This window comes from Pelophylax lessonae (genome assembly GCF_965119305.1).
Source record: "Pelophylax lessonae genome assembly, chromosome: 8".
Lineage (NCBI taxonomy): Eukaryota > Metazoa > Chordata > Amphibia > Anura > Ranidae > Pelophylax > Pelophylax lessonae.
The window spans coordinates 224,868,551-224,880,621 of record NC_138775.1 but is presented as its reverse complement, the minus strand read 5'-3'; the positions used below and the strand labels follow the sequence as shown (position 1 = coordinate 224,880,621).

Here is a 12,071-nt window from a genome sequence, read left to right as displayed (position 1 = left end):
CGCTATAAACAAAAAAAGAGCGTCAATTTTGCAAAAATAACAATATTTTTCACATTTTTTTATATGAAATTCCCCCCAAAAAAATGTAAAAATCAAAATTTTTTAACATTTTCGGCCAATTTGTTTTATGCTACATATGTTTGGTAAAAAAAATCGCAAAAAGCGTATTTTGATTGGTTTGCGCAAAAGTTATCGCGTTTACTAACAAAGGGAAAGATTTTTGTCATTTTTGTTGTTTTTTTTTTAACGCGTAATGGCGGCGATCTGCGATTTTTTTGCGGTACTGCGATATTGCGGCGGACAGATCGGACCCTTGACTGACATTTTTGACACTTTTGGGGTTACCAGTGACATTTCTACAGTAATCAGTGCTATATATATGCACTGTTACTGTAAAAATACACTGGTAGTGAAGGGGTTAACTTTATTTGGGAGGGAGAGGCTGTGTGTGTCCCTTTCTACTGTGATTGGCTGTGGCTTCAGCTGTAAGGACACTGATCAATGGATCTACATAGTAGATCCATGTGATCAGTGTCTTTGCAGCGAGGAGAATGACAGGCAGCTTGTTTACACAAGTTGCCTGACATTCTCCCTCTCCCCCCGCCGATCGCCGAGTGGCCGGCGGACATCGGGTCCGCTGGTCACACGCGCGGGGGGGTCCGTGACCACGCGGGAGCGGGAGCGCGCCTCCGGGGGCGCGCGCTCGCTCCCTAGACCCTCACAAGCAAGCAACGTAGCCCTACGTTAGTTTGCCTGTGAGGGGCTGACCGCCGACGTAGATAGTCGTGCGGCGGTCGGCAAGTGGTTAATGTATGCAGTTTCAAAGAGACAGCAACAAGTGCACCACTGTACAAATGGGTACCAACTTTGGCTGGCTTAATATTGAAATATAGGCACCAGTTATTAAACAACCACCTTTCAGGGTTACCCCATTCAGGACATCCATGTATACCCACATCTAGGGGTATTATCACAGTGTGCATGGGGACACTTTTTAACCAGTAATTGCCAAAGGTACAGTAACAGTGAGACTTTTTTCGTGACAATTATACTTTTTAACATTTATGCTGTTCTTTATTAATTCTGTGTGGGTACCAGTTCAAATTGGTTTAGCCTTGTTGTGGTCTAATTTAACTGCCATATTATAGATTGGTATTCACTTTATTTAGTTCAACATATTTAAACATATTCTGTTGCCTGTTTGTTGCTTTTTGCATTGCATTTACCCGCTTTGCCACAATATATTCACTTTATCTACTGTGAGGTAGATTGTGGTTTATTTTCTGTATAGTAATAAATAGTAAGGTGTGTCAGAGGGGAGCGGTTTGCAGAATCACAGCAGAATGAAGAACCCATCATAATAAGGGCTACATATTCTTCTCAGCCTTTTTTTTTTCCTGCTGTGACCTGCCTTTTTGGTTGAAGGTTTCTACGTTTGTTCTCAATCATCTCACTGTATGTAGGAGCATAGACACTCTCATATGCTCAGTACCGAGATGGACTAGGGACTTTGAAGTATGGACTATGGCAGGGATTCCCAAACTACGGCCCTCCAGCTGTTGCAGAACTACACATCCCATGAAGTATTGTAAAACTCTGACATTCACAGACATGACTAGGCATGATGGAAATTGTAGTTCCTGAACAACTGGAGGGCCATAGTTTGGGAATTCCTGGACTATGGGATGTTCATAGAGCAGTGCACTGCTTGTTCCAAACAAACAGAAGTGAAGGGATAAAAGAAGATGTTTGGGAGCTCACAGAGGACGTTACAAGGAGGCAGAAAAACAGAGTTTTCATCCAAAATAGATTACAGAGCTAGTAAGTAAAAGATGTGCATGGATTCTTTTTGGTGAGTAAGGATATAATTTAGTGTCACTTTAATTACAGTGACAAACATTTAGGCTGCCTAAAAACATTGAGGAAAGCAGGATTTTTTTCTTTTGCCTGCCTGCTGCCTCCAGGCTCCACACCTTCCTAACCAGGCCCCCCCCTGCAAAAGCAAATCAATGTATTAATTGCATTGCATTGCATATTATTAACTGATTCAGGGGCTCATATTATTTGAGTTTTTTTTTCTTCTTATTGTTTGTGTCACAACAAAAAACATTTTGCCCCTTCAAATTTGTAGGCATGTTATGTACATCACACAGAACAAAGCTCCAAAAATCCAGTTTAATTTCTGGTTGTAAAAAAAAAAAAAACAAATAAGGGGGATGGGAGTGAATACTTTCGGACCGATCATTTCCGCCTGTCAGTTTTTCAGGCGGACCCGATTGGACCACCCATTGTTCTCAATGAGGACATGTGTTCGCTGACACCCGCCGGGCATCTGACCTGATAAAATCCACTGAAATTAGACGTTTAACGATACGGTCGCCAATCGTCCAGCAGATCGGATGACAATCGAAAAGAAACAGACATGCAGTCCATTTACATTTGACTGCACCAAAGAGGAGAGCAGCTGTGTCTGCTCTGCATAGTGGAGTGTATACAGACGTGTCATGCATCTGCTGAGTGGGGCTCAGCAAAGAGTACTTCCGCCGAACTTTCAGAAAATAGAAATCACCTATTTAACTGTTCAGCAATATAGAGTGGTCCAATATCTTCTACAAACCCTGGCAAACAACATTGGAACCCCCTGGATGTTTTTTGAAATGTGCGGTGGAAAGAAATCTTATTTCTATGTGAATATACTGGAAAAGAAAACAATGCTTTAGTAAAAGTAGCATCTTGCTGTCAGATCTGAAATGTACTAGTGGTGTATGGCCTAGTCTTTACAATTCCTTCATAAATATTGAAAACTAAACTTATATGTTCACACGTCACAAATCAGAAAAAAATATATCTTACCTACATCAACCGGGGTCACAGTTGTAAGATCAGTTGTTTGAGGTGCACTTTGGATAAGGGTATCAGTAGAAATTGGAGCATTAGGAGCAGCAAGCGCATTGTCAGCTACTAAAGTGTCAGGTTGAAGAATTTCATTTATCGAAGCACTATTATCAACTAAAGCATCAGCTTTCACAGGAGCAGTAGTAGTGTCTGCAACGCCAGTAGTGATTATAGTATCAGAAGTGGCAGGAAGGTCAGTACTAGAAGGAGGAGTGGTAGTAGTGTCTGTAACGCCAGTAGTGATTATAGTATCAGAAGTGGCAGGAAGGTCAGTACTAGAAGGAGGAGTGCTAGAAGTGTCTGCAACACCAGTAGTGATTATAGCATCAGAAGTGGCAGGAAGGTCAGTACTAGAAGGAGGAGTGGTAGTAGTGTCTGCAACACCAGTAGTGATTATAGTATCAGAAGTGGCAGGAAGGTCAGTACTAGAAGGAGGAGTGGTAGTAGTGTCTGCAACACCAGTAGTGATTATAGTATCAGAAGTGGCAGGAAGGTCAGTACTAGAAGGAGGAGTGCTAGAAGTGTCTGCAACACCAGTAGTGATTATAGCATCAGAAGTGGCAGGAAGGTCAGTACTAGAAGGAGGAGTGGTAGTAATGTCTGCAACACCAGTAGTGATTATAGCATCAGAAGTGGCAGGAAGGTCAGTACTAGAAGGAGGAGTGGTAGTAGTGTCTGCAACACCAGTGGTGATTATAGTATCAGAAGTGGCAGGAAAGTCAGTACTAAAAGGAGGAGCGGTAGTAATGTCTGAAACACCAGTAGTAATTAAAGCATCAGAAGTGGCAGGAAGGCCAGTACTCGAAGGAAGAGCAGTAGTAGTGTCTGAAACACCAGTGGTGATTATAGCATCAGAAGTGGCAGGAAGAGCAGTGCTAGGAGGAGGAGCGGTAGGGAGAGCAGTGCTAAAAGAAGGAGCAGTAGAAGACGCAGGAAGGACAGTGCTAGCAGATGAAGCAGGGAGGGCAGTGCTAGAAGAAGATGAAGCAGGAAGGGCAGTGCTGGATGAAGGAGAGACAGTATCGGCAGAGGTAAAACTTGGAGCAGTTGAAGAGGTAGGAGGGGCAGTGCTGGAAGAAGAAACAGTTGAAGCAGTGAGGTTAGTAAGCAACTTGAAGGAACTGGCTGATGTCTGATAACTAAGGCTGCCGATGCCATTCTTAATGGAGCCAATGTAGTTTGCTTGACCTGGCATCTTCACTACTGTGACATATCCCCCTCCATTAGAGCCTACTCCAGCATGAATAGCAGCCACGCATATAGGGGAGTTCTGTAAAGATCAATGTACATATGGGTTTACGTGTCAAAAAGGTCAAAAAATATAAGCTACAAGTAGGTTTATGTACATGAACATCATTCAAAAAATTGTAAAAAAAAAAAAAAAAAATACAGAATCTGTGAATAATGCCTTATAAAGTTTATCTCTAGGCAAAACATTTTAGTATTGAATAGTGTGGGAAAATGTTTGACCGTCTGTAAAGATTTTTTTTTATATAATCTTTATTTAGTTATACAGGATAAAACAAACAAGGTTTAAATACAGATTCAAGTAGCTTTACGTATTGCATCACAGCAGGTGAATCAGTTAGGCTCCATGTACACGGGACGTTGTTAAAAGTCCCTTTGAATGCTGGAATTTTTAGGACGTTTGAAACGTCCGTTCAGTCGCGTTTGTACCCGCGTTTAGTGGGCGTTTAGCAGCGTTTGCGGGCGTTTGCGTTTAGAAGCGTTCCTAGAGGTCATAAAAATTATTCCCCTTTAAAATGGAAAAACGCGAACGCTAAACGCGGGTCATCGCGTTCAGACGCGTTCGGACGCGTCCAGACGCGTTCAGACGCGTTTGTGCGTTTGAAACGCCGGGAAACACACGTTCGAACGCAAATAATTGCGTTCTAAAAACAGTCCCTGAACGCAACTGCCTGCAAATGACTGTAAACGAATTGGTGTACATGGACAGATAAGATAAAATGTAGATGGGTTCAGGGGCTTCTGAAAAAAACGCCCAACTGCTCCTAAACGGCCATTTCCAGCGTCCCGTGTACATGGAGCCTTACAGTTTATAGTTGGTACAATGGTGACATAGGTGTTTATATATAACTTGGAGCTAAGATTGACACAATAAGAATAGGCATAGTCTTACTCAATATGTCAGTACCTGTCCTACACTAAGATTCAAGTAAGAATAGGGGTTGTCTGTAACACGTAAGATACCGTCAGAGTCTGATGGGAATGTAGTAACTTTATGTCTTGTAGCCATTTTAAAAAAATGTGTACCTCAAGATTTTATGTAATAATAAACTATAGAAACAAAAATAGTTAGTGGGTTCTCTAGTTATTCCTATGGCAGACCTATAAGCAGAAATAGGATTACCAGTCCTGCCCTGTAATCCCATAGGACTAATACATCCACCCTGCCCAAATATCTCTGAATTGCTCCTCCTTATTCTTGGACATAAAGATCCCCCTCTGCGCTTCCATTAATTTATCTACTTCTTTCTGCCAATCTATTATAGTTGGACAAGCATTTTACTTTCAAAATCTAGATATTAGGCATTAGACTGTGTTTAATAAGTAGGGAGTAGTACTGTTTTTATAAGATTTGATGGAGATGGGTATATCATGAAACAGAAATTAAGAGGATTACATTTTATCAGCTTAAAGGAGGTTTTCTGTACCCATCATGGTGAGATGAAGTCCCAGAACTGTATAATCTTGGAGCACATCCATCAAATGTGACGAAATGTCCACTCCTGCCCACAACCCCTCCAGCACCTTGGGATCGCTCCTGGAAAACCTTTGGTAGGTGAGAGGGGGTCTTGTACCATCATGGCAGAAATTGATAGCATTACTCCTGAGTTTTGGTGCTAATAGACAAAATATGTGAAAGTCGTAATATTTTTTGCAACTGTTGGAGAGTAAACTCCTCATTCAATTCTCTTTCCCACTCCTTAACAAAATAAGGTATCTTGTCTAAGTAAGTTCCTCTGTAAAGTTGTAATTGCTGTCTGTGTCCCTACTGGGGAGCCTCACTGATCCAGGTGTGTTGAAATTCATTGTCACCAATAAAGAGGTGGGAGGGAAATCCAGTATTTTGGAGTTATCCCAGGGCAAAAAAGGAAAAAATTTCCAAAGGGAACACCCAATCCAAAGACTACTTTAGGAAATTTCCTCTATTTTCTTGTCACATCTCTGGGGCAAGATGTAAAAGGAACTTTACCCAATGGTATACAGACAGCAAAAAATAAAGAAGCAGGGTTTTATCCCCTTCTTACTTTATGTAGTCAATAGTAATAATGTAACTGCAGTATGTGTTCCTTTAACTACACTTCCTTAGCATTTAGAAAATCAAATGACTATAGTTGTGTAATAGTAGAAATACCATTGAGAAAGAAAAGCATTAAGACAAGATTACATAGGCAGTAGTGTTTGTTTATGCAGTATGAGGAAGGAAAAAAGGTCTCCTACCTCTGTGTAGATATCTGTTCCCCATATGGATAGGCTCTTTGTCATACACCCAGATGGACAATACACACTGAAATACATCATTACAGAATGAAGAGGAGCTACCTAAAACTATGATATGCATAAATGATATCGTAGCCCTGTTTACAGAGATTTCTCCATAATTTCCCACCCGTGTAGGACAATCCTTCCAGTGGGACAATAGGAAGTAGGAAATCTCTGCAACAGAGGCCCAGACAGCTTTAAAAACCTAGAATATGTGTGTGTAAAGCATTGCATTTATTTATTTTATGTACTTATATAGAGCCGACAATTTATGCAGCACTTTACATATATATTGTACATTCACATCAGTCCCTGCCCTCAAGGAGTTTACAATCTAAGGTCCCTAACACACATACATGTACTAGGGCCAGTTTATACAGGAGCCAGATAAACCACCAGCATGTCTATGGAGTATGGGAAGAAACTCATGCAGGCACAGGAATAACATGCAAACTCGAGGCAGGTAGTGCCATGGTTGGAATTCTAACCACTTAGCCATTTAGCCACTGTGCTGCCCACTACATTGGATCTTTTGATCTCTCATGATTATAAAAGTAATTTCAATGTATAGTGCTAACCCATGGTAAAGTTGTAGTGAAAGCATTACACCAATGGTCTGAGAGTCAAACAAAATGATTAATCAGTTCAAGTAAGGTAAGGATAAAGCAATTGTTACCCTAACCTAAAAAAATAACTAAATAATGGATTTTGTTCCCTTAAAGCATGTTATACAGTATAGTGCTTGTGCTGTGTAATTTGGCCCCTTTTATCACCTAAAAAAACAGATTCTGCCAGTCTCTTCCCTTCCCCTCTGTGAACTGACCACAGTGTATCATAGCTGCTGAGCCCTGACACCGTGGTCAGTGTATGTGCCTCCATCATCCGCAACCCTGCTTTCTGCTCTCCTGTGTGCTCCCCCCTCCCCTCCCTGCCTGTCAGCTCCGTGCCCCCCCCCGCTGCAACGGAAATAACTGTTAATATGTTATGTAATACTGTTTGTTTTCTAAGCCTGTGTACCTCTATCTCTGTGTTTAAAAAAAAAATGCTGTGAATACCTTATATCAGTGTGCTGCTTGGCGATCATGTGACCCGCCGGCTCTCTCACTCCTCCTCTCCTCCCCTGTGACGTCAGCAGGGGAATCTTGGCCCGCCCCCTGTAGCTGTCAGATGGGGAGAGGAGAGAGCTGGCCAATCACTTGATCGCCAAGCAGCACACTGAATGAAGGTATTAGCAGCATTTTCTAAAATAAAACACATAGACAGAGGCAAACAGGCTTAGAAAACAAAGAGGATTATAGAAAGTCATACAAGTGGCTTAACAACCACTTTAAATAATCAATGGGTTGGTACTTCCCCTTTATCACGGCTTGAACACTACATGAACTTGAAAAGACTCTACAGGAAAATGGATAGGTTATAGTATTCCTGACAATAAGTAGTTATAAAGTCACTGTACCCAACAGATGTTAGGAATTCCATAACTTTCCCCAATTTTCTCTTAGGTCCTTAACTGCAAGTTAATTAACTATTAACCCCTGATTCAGAGCGAGTGCCAAGCACTCCGTAATGAGTTGGTTATATTACAAGGTAATAAGCTGGTTATAACACAAGGTAAGCTTTAACGCTCACCTCACACACTGCCCATATGTGTCACTGGGTGACCAATGTTTCTGTGCTGAGAGCGTCTTCACTACATGCTCCCAGCATCGAGACCGAGCTGTGAGAGACAGCTCTTGGTCTTCACTAATGGTAGCCAGCCAACCCTTGGGGTTCAGACCTTTTTAAAGGAAGGCAGGGGTAGGCCAAAAAGGGTTAACATGCTATAACAAATACAACTATAGCAAGTTACAAAAATAACTACTTCAAGTCACCTGTTTTCTTAATTTCATGTTGTTTTGGAAAATTTCATAATTTTAAACTTACTTTGTGATATCATCTGTCAGATGACCTGCTGTGGTACAACAGGGAACTAAAACTAAAAACAAAAATCGTTGATTACTGGAAAATACAAATCATTTTATCATCTACAAATAAGAGTATTTTTTGTAGAGTACATAATTATTTAGCAAAAACTACCCAGTTTCCAAAAATGTTGGAACCAAGCTATGATTTTATTGACAGCTTGTCGTTACAAGGTCATTACTCTGGTCTGGACTAGCTGCCAAAATTCCAGGGGAACTTTTCTCAAAGTTAAAGCCCAACTTTAGGCAAATTAAATATTATTCCTTGCAGCGGAGCTGTGCCCATACTGCAAGGGTTAGTTGCTCATTCATGTCTAGGGGAACAGTAAAAAAGATAAACTTACCTGATCTTTTGCTCTTTCCCAGAGCTAGACTAGTTCTCACAGCTTCTGCACCCCTACACTCTAGCAGTCTAAGATCCTGATGTTATGAAGACCAGAGCAGGATCAATAGCCCTACCCTGTATGTGAAGAGGGATCATTAGCCCTACCCTGTATGTGAAGAGGCTGAGGGACAGTCCACTGCTGGAGCATGGGGGAGCGCCACCTGCAGAGGACCTGTGGAGGATCAGGCAAGTAAAAAAGTTTTTCCTCTTTCCTAGACAAAACCAGCTATTAACCCTTGCAGTGTGGGCACAGCCCCACTGCAAGGAATCTTTTTTATCTTCCGGGATTTGAGCTTAAACAATGGTTGTGCGTTTTTTACATACTTTGCCATGGCAGCTTGTGTTCTGCCTCCAGCCATTAAACTTTGTCTGCAGAGGCACGATACCCTTATTCTTCTCCATAATGTTACCTCTGTCTTGTAGCTTAAAACTAGCATTCCATTTGGAGACAGTGTGACAGATGGTGAAGGGATCACCCCAAAACTGAGATATATTTTCTGTTTTTTAGGGTCCATTACCATTAGATAAAGTGGACCTGCTTTGGATGCCAGTGGTCATGTGTATACAGGCTCTAGTGGTCTGGTTCTGCCATAAGTTTCATAAAGGGGCAGACTTACCATTTGTATTCATTTTTATTGGTAGGAACCACTTGTTTTTTTAATCAGTTTTCATTTTACCAAATCAATCTATTCAATACTCCGTGCTATGGGTCTATTACCAAGTTCAGCTGCCCCACTGTGGTTAGAAAATAGCATGCAACCAAGGTAAGAAAAGAATATGGGCTCCATTCACAGAACCAGATTGCATGCGGTATTTAGATGTTTTCCCAAATACTGCATATAAGCCTTAATGTCAATTCACTATTGCTTTATGCAGGAGTTACCACATAAGTAAAGTAAAGTAAGCAAGTAAAGTAAATACCACATAAAACAGGAGTGAATGCCAATTCACAAAAAGAAAAAAAAAAATTCACCGGGTTGTGCCGCCCCTTAGCTATTTGAGAACTGTCAAACAGCGGAGCTGGCAGACAGCGGGAGCCTTTGTCTGGAGCAGAGTGGTTTTTTTTTGGGTTGGTGATGGCGGCGATGGGCATTGTGATTGATGATGGATCTACACCAGGACACTTTTTTTATTTTTGTTTTTTTAAATAAAGGACTCAAAAACTGACTACTATCTTTTTTACATTACGCTTTTTTTAATGAAATAAGTAGGGGTATTATGTACCCCATACTCATTTACATAGGGGGCGGTGTCTGGGGCCCACTTATTATAGGGGGCTTCCAGATTCCGATGCGCCCCCCCGCTCACAGACCCCCGCAACCACGGGCCAGGGTTGTGGGGAAGAAGCCCTTGTCCCCGTCAACAAAGTTGCCCGATCCTTAACAACCAGCTATTTACAGCCTGTGTTAAGGATGCCAGCTACCGCCGCTAGTAAATTACCACAGGCTTTTACTACTAAAATACTGCATGACTGCATAAAAAAACACATGCGGTATTTTATTAGCGTTTTTTAGTCATTGCCAAAAAACTTTTTGAAAACTGTGCGGTATCTTACTGCAAACGCAGATGTCCTAAGTTCCGCTTTGTGAATGGAGCCCCATATTGTCTGTGGTGTGGAGAATAGTGGAGAACTACACATATTAGACACAATAAGTAAAGATATTGAATTTTCTACCTCTTGGCACAAGACACTTTTTAATGAGCACTTCATGAACACTGAATCTCAACACTATTTATTGGATATACAGAACAGTATGTACCTCACATAGAGACTTGTGTTGCCGACTTTTGCACAGAATTTATATTGTTTAAAAAATGTATGCACTATATTGCATTGTTATAGTTGAAATATTGTGTGTTATTGATTTGTGCACTTTTCTGATACATGCACTTTACCTAGTTAAAGTGGCGCTCCACCCAAAAGGGAAAGCTCCGCTTGTTTGCTTCCTACCACCCTCCGCTGCCACATTTGGCACCTTTCTGCGGTGAGGTCCCTCGAAAATTCAGCCCCCCCCGCTCCTTCCCCTGCCACCAGGCCATTCACAGCACAGCGGACCTCGCACATGCTCAGTAGGGAACCGTCTGTGAAGGCGGAAGGCTGTGAAGCCTTCCGGCTTCACTGACGGTTTCTCTTACAACGAATGGCGGCGTCAGCACCCGATAGAAAAATCGGCTGGGTGCTGACATCACGGGATCCCTGGACAGATCAGTGTCCTAATATTAAAAGTCAGCAGCTCCAGTATTTGCAGGTGCTGATTAAAATGTTTTGGTGGTAAAGGGCAGAACTCCTCTTTAGGGACATAACTAAGGGAGGTACATTGTAGTACAGCTCTATGTGTATGGTGTCACTGAAGGGAATTTATTTATATATATGTATTTGGGAATTGCAAGTGCCACACCATATTGTCTTTTCTTACTTTTTACCAAATGTATGAATACATTTTGGAGAATTATTTATAAATATTTTTATCATTGCTATGTGTAATAACTCTGCTCCTTTTAACTTAAACTAAATCCAAAACTTACCTGCATATCCGAAATTGCAGGAATGTATCTGTGACTCTGCAATACATGACCATGTACCATTAATTATGTAAAGGGAAACACAATTGGTTTGATTTACTAAAGGCAAATAAAATGTGCACTATGCAAGTGCAGTTGCTCCAGAGCTTAGTATATGAGGGAAAACTCTGTTGATTTCTATCATCCAATCATGTGCAAGCAAAAATACAATTTTTCTTATTTTCCTTGCATGTGATTGGGTACTCTTTGTAAAGTGAAGCTTCAACTCATTTACTAAGCTCTGGAGCAACGACTTTAAAAATCCCCCCTTTCACACTAATCATTACAGCTCCAAATGTTTGCCTACTGTACAGCCCCATGGCCAAAGACTCCCTAAGGTAGAACTGAGGCCAGGCTATAGACTTTTAAATACTTACGTGCTCTTAAAGCAGACCTTGCACTTTAATAGCATGTACTCAATTAGTCCCCCCCCCCCCCCCTTGCCAAAACGCTGCTTTATACAGAAAGAAAAACTGTGGGGAGAAAAAGGTTAGTTATATTAATTTCATTACCCTGCTGCTGTGTCTGTGTCATCTAGGCAGGGTTGATGTCACCATAACACATGAGCTTGGGCATCCATTGAACTCATCTCTATCCAAGCTTCACACTTGCATTTTTTTTTTTTTTTTACTCCAATAAGCTGTGGACTGTAGCCCATGTAAACAAAGAGGTGGGCTTCAGGGTGGGAATGAGCTGGCCAGCAGCATAATAATAAAGAGCAGGAGTTCCGAATTTGGGTTAAGATAATTTAAGAGGACACC

General features: G+C 41.4%; 1 pseudogene across 1 annotated transcript in view; it reads right to left on the bottom strand.

Annotated features, from left to right (window-relative positions):
* The window catches only part of LOC309561556, a 43,625-nt pseudogene that overhangs the window by 13,491 nt on the left and 18,063 nt on the right, over positions 1–12,071 (bottom strand). Inside the window, exons 3-7 of the transcript XR_014226214.1 lie at positions 11,275–11,310; positions 8,326–8,377; positions 6,361–6,427; positions 3,697–4,165; positions 2,854–3,420 (exon numbers count right to left, since the gene is read on the bottom strand). The product of XR_014226214.1 is annotated as an uncharacterized misc_RNA (transcript). The remainder of the gene's footprint in view (positions 1–2,853; positions 3,421–3,696; positions 4,166–6,360; positions 6,428–8,325; positions 8,378–11,274; positions 11,311–12,071) is intronic.